The sequence below is a fragment of the Rattus norvegicus genome, chromosome 18 (genome assembly GCF_021556685.1).
Source record: "Rattus norvegicus strain SHRSP/BbbUtx chromosome 18, alternate assembly SHRSP_T2T, whole genome shotgun sequence".
NCBI classification, from domain to species: domain Eukaryota; kingdom Metazoa; phylum Chordata; class Mammalia; order Rodentia; family Muridae; genus Rattus; species Rattus norvegicus.
Genome location: NC_141551.1, coordinates 13122262 through 13130168, shown reverse-complemented (window position 1 = coordinate 13130168; position 7907 = coordinate 13122262). Strand labels below are relative to the sequence as shown.

General features: G+C 42.2%; 1 long non-coding RNA gene across 1 annotated transcript; it reads right to left on the bottom strand.

Moving 5' to 3' along the window:
* Window positions 1-582: 582 nt before the first annotated feature.
* LOC147999683 (uncharacterized) lies at window positions 583-4385 on the bottom strand. Its single transcript, XR_015642488.1, has 3 exons — window positions 4240-4385; window positions 2781-2915; window positions 583-1471 (listed from the first exon to the last, which is right to left on the bottom strand). It is a non-coding gene; the product is annotated as an uncharacterized LOC147999683 (long non-coding RNA).
* Between the last annotated feature and the right edge of the window lie 3522 nt (window positions 4386-7907).

Genomic DNA, 7907 nt, shown 5'->3' with positions numbered 1-7907 from the left:
AAACCGAAATGTTTTCATCTTTATTTACTGTGAAAGTCTTTGGGGTCTAAAAAGTTGCTGACAAAATAATTGTCTTTGAAACTTGATTTCATGTAGCCCAGGCTGGCCTCTAATTCTCTACATAGCAAAAAATAACCCTGAACTTCTGAATCTCCTGCCTCCACAGCCTGTTGGAATTACCAACGCGGACCACTAAGTCTGGTTTCCTGTGATGGTGAGGATTGAACCCAGGGCTTCATGAATGACAGGAGAGCATCCTACCAACTGAGCCTCCCCAGCAATTATGTTAAAAAAAAAACTAAACTGTAATTTACATAGTTATATGTGTTTGCATAACATTTTGTATAAATCAAAGCACAGGAATAATTCTTCCAACCTATGGTTGTGGACAGTTTAATATATGAAATGGAAAAGATACATGATCAAAGTAGAGGCAGAGTATAATCACACCACAACGTGTGCGTGCGTGTGTGTGTGTGTGTGTGTGTGTGTGTGTGTGTGTGTGTACAAAATAAACATTATCCTTGCCAGCTAATGATGGAGAGCCAATTATTGATGATGAATTCCAACAAATTCATGCTTCATTTGCAATTAACTGTGTTTATTTGCACAAAAGTAATTCAAACAAAAAATGCACAAACATTGTTTTCTTCCAGTTCAAACCACGATACTCTATGCTCTGGGAGTTGTGAAGTGTGATATGTGAAACCTGTCCTTAGGAGCAAGCATTCTAAGGCATTAAGACACTAACATATTGATGAGAGCAAAAGTAAAAACCAGGATTAAAGAGAAATAAGCAACCAACACATAACTGGTCTTATGATAAGTTGTAGAGGCAACCATTGTTTGGGCAATTTGGTGTAGAGTGAGCACATTGTGAGGAAGCAACAAAACACACGGAGAAGATCACTTGATACCACAGGAAAAGCCCAGAGGGAGTGGGGAATCAACACCAGATCAGCCAGAACCCAGCATCAGCTCCACTCATCAAGGCTTCTCCCCAAGACAGACTAATGAGAGGAAGTCTTTGTCACTCTTAACATAAATGCATCACACATGTCAAAACTCTCAGGTTAGTAGAAAGTTACAGGTTTAAAATTTAATGAAATATTGGTAAATCAATATAATTTTCAGTATTTTACGGGTGATATTTATCAAAGCTATCTGGGGAGCATTCATGTGGGAAAGTAAAGTATTTTGAGAATATTTGGAGATAGTGACACATGAGGAAGACATTGTGTGTGTGTGCATGAATAGTATTAAAGTTCTAGCTAAAAAGTCTAGAATTAATATTTTCTATGTACTTAAAGCCAATGCTTGCTTTCAGACAGGTCACAGGTGGTTAATGTTTTAAGAACGTTTGTGCAGTGCAACGCGGTAACCAAATGAACAAGCAGGAAGGTCTGTTCAAAGCATCTCACTGTAATAGTCCAGGCATGATGACGAAGAGTCTGCTCTAGAGCAGCAAACACTGAAATAGAAAGAAAAGTGCAAGAGATGAGTGCAAAATAATTGGAAGGCTGAGATAAAAATAGGAAAGTCTGCAGGGGACAGGAAAGAGTTTTAGATTATAGAAACTCTTTCCATTTTTTTTTTTGAGTGTGTGGTATGTGTTTCTGGTATTACAAATGTGTGATGAACACATGTGTGAGTGAGCACACACGTCGGTGGGAGGATCTGTGAAAACCCAAAGATAACATTTTTAATTATCCTTAATCCCTCTTCTACCCTGTGCAATGATGCCAGGCCTCTCAATCAAACCCAGAGCTCACTGAAATGGCTAGTCTCAGTAGCTAGCTTGCTCTGGGTGCCCTCGTCTCCCCTTCCATAGTTCTGGGATTGCAGGTACAATCTGCAATTTTGGGTTTTGGCATGGGTCCTGATGATCTGAACTCCAGTCCTCACACCTGGGAAACACATTCTTTCATTACTGAGCAACCCTCCTGGCCACACATAAAGATATTTTAGCACCTAAAAACAATGTTTCTTCCTTAAGTAAGTCATTTAATAGCCCCTTCCTATACTGAACTAACTTCTTCATGATTTTGTTTTATTTTGTTTTTGTTTGTTTTTTCCTAATATAATAAAAAAAAGTTTTCCCACTCTCTTGAAAGTAAAATCTCTAAAACTCTATTTAAGAGTAAAAGGTTGGGTTTTGCAGTGTTGTGTGATGGTTTCAAGCATGACATTTGGAACTAGAGTTTTTAGCTTTGCCTCACAGTCTATCACTTGATCTATGACCTTGGCCTTGGAGAAGGTACCTAGTTTCCCATACTAGACGCCATTATCTAGAGAAAAACAGCCATTGATCTCTTTATTAAGTTATCTCAAGGACTGAGTCAGACCTGGACACTGCTGCTAATTATGAGGCTAACATTTCTCTGGAGTACCACAATGCAGCTGAGAAAATGCCTACAGTAAAAGCTTGGAAGCAACGTTTCTTTTTCTCTATAGTTCTTCCCAAATAATTCTGGAAGTCATAACCAGATCTCCCTGCCAAAGTGTCCAACCTTCTCACATCATCAGGAGCTTTCAGAGGAAGAGTTCCCATTGGTTTCACCCCTGCACATCAGATTCCCATGGCCACTGATGTCCAGATACATAGAGACATGCCAAGGCCCCACCCTGAGGTCTATGAAAAGACACCACTGACACAGCCACTGTCTGCAGCCACTGCTGATTCCTCCATATGCAATGCTATCTCTAATACTCTGATAATTCCTGTGGCCATCACCAGTGTGTGTAGGGGTAATGTCTTGTGCGCAGTGTGGAAGCATCACCTGTCAATAAAAATCTGACGGCCAATCAGCTGAAGCAGGATGTGAAGATGGGACATCTGGCAGAGAGGAACTCTGGGAAAGAGTCAGTCATAGGAGATTCCCAGCCAGGACTTGGAGGAAGTTGGATACATGAAACTGAGGAAAGGTAATTAGTGGTACACATAAAATAGTATAAATGGATTAAGTCACAAGTTAATTGGGAACAAACTTAGCTCTTATAGCCTTGACATTTCTTCACAAATAATAAGCCTTCCTGTCATTATTTGCAAACTTGGGCATGGAAGGAAAAGCCCATGATTACAAACATGACCACTGATGTCAGTGATGCCTCCTGGTTGTACTCTTACTGTCCCTCATAACGGGAAACATGGGCCATCTTTTATGTGGTCTTTCTTCTCTGTTTCCTCATCCAGAGGATCCAGGTTTAAGTCTTGGTAACCATCCTTTAGATCGGACTTTAGCATAGCCCAGATTCTGGCAGTGCTGTCCTCCCAGGAGCACATGAAATGTGCATTGCGATATGAGTTCAAGTTGGAATTCTTCGTCCAGGAAGTTAAGGACAGAGATGGGGCAAAGAAAGAACCAAGTTGTAACTTGGGAGGTCAAAAGCAAGAGGATCATGAGTTTGAGGCTAACCTGGGCTACACAGAAAAATTCTCTTTCCAAAATGAACGAAACACATTTAAACAAATGCTAGTGTGTTTGCTATGACAGAAATCTAAGCAGGGAACAGAAAGGGGGTGGAGGTATTGTGTAAACAAAAGAAGTCCTCATGGTGCAGTTTAAATCCTCCCCAGACAGTGAGTGATAGATCACAGGAGTGGAATCGGATGGATGGCTGTCTCCAAGTGCCAGCAAAAGCATTTCCTCACACAGCTTGTGGAACCATTAACAGGACCAGAGGCTATTCTGGACTTGGGCCAAGGAAATGAACGTAGGTAAAATGAGTATTGTAATGTGGAAACTAAGAAACCCCCAGGGGAAAGTTATAACATCACAGGTCGGAACACACTTCTGAGAAGATTTGTGAATGGCAATAGAAGTATAAAAATATTGGAAATGTGGAATGAGGTTGTTTTTTAAGTTGATTGGAATAAACTGTAATGGAAAGGTATGTAGTGCTGAGAGAGAACATTTGATGTTCACCATCCCGAAATTCGATTCTAATAAGAGAAGTCAATGTCGTCTCATAGAAATGCGGCAAGAGAGAAAAATACAACAACAATTTCCTTATTTAAAAATACTATATGCATTGATGTGGAATTGGATTCTGGAAAATAAGATGAAGGAAAATAGTTATAGCAACTTCAAAGATATATTCAAAATGTGGCTTCAAAATAATCTACATAGAATTACAGAAGGACAAAAGATTCAGCCTCCATTTCTCCTGCTAAAGTCTCCTGCTTTGTCTAATCAAAGGGTACATGAGGGTCTACTTTAGTAGAGCTGTGGTCCTTACCATCCACCAGGATAAAGTATCCACAGAGCGTATGGCACAGGACTGGGGATCCGTAAATGTAGCTTCCATTCCTCTGTCCTCTATATTTCCTTGGCCAACAGTCTGCCAGACATTAGCTCTCTCTTGCCATTTTCTTCCTCCTATTGCTAAAATAGTAATATCATGGTTGTCATGTGAACTGCTCAGGTCCAGGGTGACCACTAGAAGATGGGGACGAAAACGAGGCCTTGAGAGACCTCCTCCCCCAAAACCAACCAAACAACAACAAACAGGAAACAAGCAAATAACTCTACAGAGTAAGAAGCTCTTAGAATCGCTGAGAAAACATCAGGCCACCGTGGAGTTGTAGTACCAACACTTAGACCACACAGGATGTAAGTATGGGGGCTGCGGTCATAGCTTATGGTATAGAATGCTTGTCTACTACACACGAAGCCCTGCGTTGGACCCCCAATATGACTTAAAAACCCATCATGGTGGCCTGCACCTGTAATCTCAGTTCTCTGGAAGCAGAAGCAGAAAGATTCTGTCTTGAAGTAAAAGTTAAAAGACTGGCAAATTCACAGTCTAATGGTGATTCTTCTCAGTCTAATGGAGATGATGCGGACAGCAAAAGACCAGAAGACTCTTAAGTGTCTCTCAACATCATTCTTGTGAAAACCAGGCAATGTGCCGTACGTTCCTCCTCACCAGCGTCCGAGGCACAGCCTGCAATGTCATGGCGTCTAAAGCACAGGCACAACGGCAGCAGACAGAGGTACTACCAGAGGCACATATTTTAAAAGTGAAAACGCTGTTTGGACTTTATGGTGTTTTGAGTAAAAATGGCCGTCGAAGGCACATAGGAGGCTTTATTATTAGGAGGTGTGGCCTCGTTGAAGTAGATATGACCTTGCTGGAAGAAGCGAGTCACTGAGAGGACAGACTTTGAGGCCTCAGAAGCTCAAGGAAGTTCTTTTCTTGCTTCCTGCTGATCCAGATGTAGAACTCTCAGCTCCTCCAGCACCATGTATGCCTGCTTGCTGCCTATTTCTCGCCATGACAATACTGGATTAAACCTCTGAATTTGTAAGCCAGCTCTAATTAAATATTTTCCTTTATAAGAGATGCCATGGCCACGGTGTCTCTTCACAGCCATAGATACCCCAAGACATATGTTTTCTAGCTTGAGACACACGTCGTGAGAGGGAGATCACCCCTGATATTATCAATGATATTCTGCTACACTCACACACAGGAGCCTAGCAGAACCACCATCAGAGAGGCTTCACCCAGCAACTGACGGAAACAGAGGCAGAGACCCACAGCCAAACATTAGGCGGAGCCTGGGGAATCCTGCAAAAGAGGGGGAGGAAGGATTGTAGGAACCAGAGGGGTCAAGAGTACCGCAAGAAAACAGAATCAACTAATCGACTGCAGTGAGGACTACAAAGGCTGAACCAGCAATCATGGAACATAGGACTGACCAAGGTCCTCTGCACATATGTAACAGCTGTGCAGCTTGGTCTTCACATAGGACTCCTTACAGCACAAGCAGGGTCCTTCTCTGATTCTGTTGACTTCCTTTGGGTCCCTTTCTCCCTACTGGGCTGCCTCTTCTAGCATCACTAGGAAAAGATAAACCTAGTCTTTCTGCAACTTGATATGTCGAGGTTGGTTTATAACCATGGAAGACCTCCCCTTTTCTGAAGAGAAAGGGAAGAGGAGTGGATGTGGTGTGGGGAAGGAGCGGGATGAGAGGAGGGAGGGGAAACTGCAGTTGGGATGTAGGATTAATTAATTAATTTTAGTTAATTAATTGATTTTAATTAATTAATTTTTAAAAAGACACCCTTCTTAGCTGACACGTACAGTGAACTCAACAGAACCCAGTATCTGCTGTTTCGACTAAGCTTAGAATAAAATTAAAATGTAATATTTGCCTCCCTCATTCATCATGTAGAACATCCTCGGCAGCGAAAGTTTCTTCTCCCACTAAGAACAGTTTTTCCCAGTCCTCTCCCACTGTGTTTGCTGCTTTGTAGACCACCGTCTCAAGACAGTCCCTACTAATAGCAGAAACACTGAATTTGAGTGAATTCAGTTCACTCCTATCCACCAAATGGGTCCTTTGTCCTCTTTTGTCTTCCCTTGCCCCCTTACTCCTTCCCGGTTGCTTGCTAGCTCTGATTGCTACCCCAGGTTGTAGCACAGTAAGGCAGAGACAGAAGAGTATGTGGGCCACTCTCCTGATCGATTCATGTTGTTATAAAGCTGACACCGTGTTGCCCAGCTTGGAAGAAGCTTAAGCTGCTATTTCATGTGGTTTTAGTGGCTACATTTGAAGAGTAACTACTGGCCTTTGCCTTGTACTTATACTTGGATGCCCTGGATCCTTTCCATGCACCCCAACTCCCAGGCCCAGCCCACTCCCACCCCAGACTTTGCCATTGCTTCTCCAGTGATCCATTCTGTACAGATCATTTATGCTGGAGGAGGACCACCAACTCATTCAGGACAAATTCTTTGTCAGGACAAAGAGTAAGTTCAGCCTTGCATTTCTAGGCAAAGCCTCTTACGATCCTATCTCCACTAGTGGCAAGAGACAGCAATTAATTTCTGAATACAGCAACAACTTGCCTGTACTTAGCAATGAAGCAGGCTTCTCCAACACACCTCTACACACCTTTCCCTTTCTTGGGAGCTTCTAGACCCCCTTTCCATCAGCGTTCTATTACAAGGTCCTAAAGGCACAAGAAGAGGCTGCTGCGAAAGATGTATCTTAGCACCAGACTGCATTGGCTATGATGCTCGTTTCATCATTCAGCCTTGCTCAAAACCAGTATCCATTCATTCTGTTACATTGCATGCTGCTAAAAGAAAAACCAGAGCTAAAAAGGAACTATGATTTCAGTGTTTGAGGAATGTTGAGAGAGGGAACTACTTTAGTAATTCTGAAACATTCAGAGTTCCATGTATTCACTCACTCATTAATTAATTCATTCATTCAGGAATGTTGACTGACTATGTACCACATGCAAACACTATGTTTAGCTTTGAGATCACACTAGTGAACACAGAGTCATAGGCCCTGATAAAGAACTTGACATGTCACCCATAAGGAAGACATCTGCTCCCGTTTTCTTTTACCAATGACATTGCTAAGTTCTTGTGTTTGGAGTTCAACATAGAAAATACAATGTTGTCTTCCATAGCAGCCTGTACAAATATACAAAACAGTTAGGGGTGTGTGTGTGTGTGTGTGTGTGTGTGTGTGTGTGTGTGTGGAGAGAGAGAGAGAGAGAGAGAGAGAGAGAGAGAGAGAGAGAGAGAGATGTTGACAATCAGTTCTTGCCAAAAAGAACTGGAGTGGATGATATGAGTTTGTTACTGAAGCAAAGTCCTTGCCAAGGTTCTGTGTTATTGAAACCTGAAAGTTCACTTCCTCAGAAGTGTTCCTTGGTAGAGCAGCACGGGTCAGTAGGTGAGGCAACGGCATGGAAAGGACACTGGGAACATGAATTTTAATTTGCTTCTGTCACTGACTGTGACCTTGATCAAGTCCCCACACTTGTATCTCAGTTTCCCTGCTATAGAAGCAGGGGGAGTTCCTATAAAAATGGGTGAGTGTCACTGTCATTCTGTTTGCCTTACATTTGGAGAAGACTTGACATATGTTTTGTAGATAG